This window comes from Austrofundulus limnaeus, unplaced genomic scaffold (assembly GCF_001266775.1).
Source record: "Austrofundulus limnaeus strain Quisiro unplaced genomic scaffold, Austrofundulus_limnaeus-1.0 Scaffold568, whole genome shotgun sequence".
NCBI lineage: Eukaryota > Metazoa > Chordata > Actinopteri > Cyprinodontiformes > Rivulidae > Austrofundulus > Austrofundulus limnaeus.
In genome coordinates, this window is record NW_013952970.1 from 170212 (window position 1) to 172026 (window position 1815).

Genomic DNA, 1815 nt, shown 5'->3' on the forward strand with positions numbered 1-1815 from the left:
AGATAAGGGAGGACTAGATCTTCCCAACTTCTACCTCTACTTCATGGCCAACAGATCACAGTGCATCTCAGGTCATTATACAGGTACATTATACAGGTCAGCGAATGTTCAAGATGGGATTTGCATTATCTGACACCTGCTCTCAATGCACAGGTAATATACCTGACAATTACATTCATGCACTCTGGTTCTGTCCACCTGTTCAGAGGTTCTGGGACAGGGTTTGTGAAGACTTGTCTAAATGTTTGAAATGTTATATCCCACTCTCTCCGTCTGTTTGTTTATTGGCTATTTTAGATGATGTCACCTCAGAGAAAAACAAATCTCGCATGATTTTCACTGCCTTTTGTATTGCAAAGAAAACAATACTCCTGAATTGGAAAAATAAAAACGCTATTAGTATTAACCAGTATAGAAATCTCTTATTAGATCACATTAGTCTTGAGACAGCCTCTGCCACTACATCAGATAAACATCTCTGGGCTCCTTTGGTCGACTTAATCACATAGTGGGGGTGGGGGTCCTTGGACTGGGTCTTGTGGGGAAGTGGAGCTGATGTGGTGGGGTATAGGGGTTTTGGGCGTCTGGGGGGCGTTCCTGGGGGCGTAGCTGCTGGGGGTTCCTGGGTGGGGAGGGGCACAGCTCTCGCCGTGGGGGGACCCTGGGGGGTCTGGGGGATATCTTCTGATGACTACATGCGGGCTCTTAGGTGGTCTGTGGTGGCGGTCATGGGTTGCTGACCCGGTGGCCTGACTGTGCTGGGGTGGGTTCGGGGTTGGCGCGGGGAGCTTGGGGTTCTGGGGTCGTGCCACCCCTGGGCTATGGACCTGGTGGGGTCGGGGGGGGGCTTGAGGCCTGGCGGGTGGATTGCCAGGCTCTGGGCCGGTTTATGCCCTGGTGCCCGGCTCTGGGCGGGGGGCTTTTGGTGCGCTGGTGGGCTGCGGGTCCGAAGCTGGGGGGTTGGGTTGGCTGGGGACGGGGCCGGTGGCCCGTGGGAGGGGGTAGGCCAACCCAGCCTGGGTGTCTAGCGTGCCATATGTTCTGTGAGTTGTCTGAATGGTGGGGTGGGCATAGTATTTCTTCTGGGGTGAGGCTGGGCGGATGGCCGTGGTGGCGGTGGTGGGCTGTGCTGGGCCGGCTGGCTGGCCCCTTTGTTTTGGCGGGGGCTCGCTCTTGGGCCCTCCTTGCGCTGTCGGCGGCTGAGTGTGCGATCTCGGCTAGATCATTCTTGCTGGGGTTCGGTAGGTTCTTTGGGCTGCCGGTTGGCTGTGGGGCTGGGGGTCGGGTCTTGGGGGTCTGTGCGGCTCTGGGGYGGGGGGTCTATTGGTCCCAGTTTCTGGCAGTCCTCCGGGCTCTGTCCGTGATCTGGCGTCTTCCGGGCCTGGCGGTCTGTCCGGAGGAGGAGGTCTTGGGGGCCTCAGTCCCTGGGTGGGTCTCAGGGAGTGGGGAAACCTACTGGGGTCAGTGGGGGAGCTGGCCCCCTGTGGGAGCATTCTTGCTCCCTCAGTTTTTTCCTCCCCATCCCCCACCACAAACCTCCACCCTCTTCATTTTTCAACTGCACTCAAGTAGGTTTTTAGGACACAGGTGTGTTACAGCAGCAACAATTGCACATCTGTTGCAGTGGCCACCTGGGCTCCAATTTTACTGTACACCTTAGACATTTACTCATAACCATACAACATTTACACATAGGAACTTGGGAGTGGGCACATGCATGCTAGGGGTGGGATGGGACAGTCTTGCTACCGATGCCTGTGCCCACTCACATTGTTTTCTTTTAGACATTTAGGGTTAGGATTGGAGCTGGGGTGG

At 56.0% G+C, this 1815-nt stretch overlaps 1 protein-coding gene across 1 annotated transcript in view; it reads left to right on the forward strand.

Annotated features, from left to right (window-relative positions):
* Positions 1–1815, forward strand: part of LOC106530856 (septin-7) — a gene marked incomplete at its 3' end in the record, with an annotated part of 78921 nt that overhangs the window by 56952 nt on the left and 20154 nt on the right.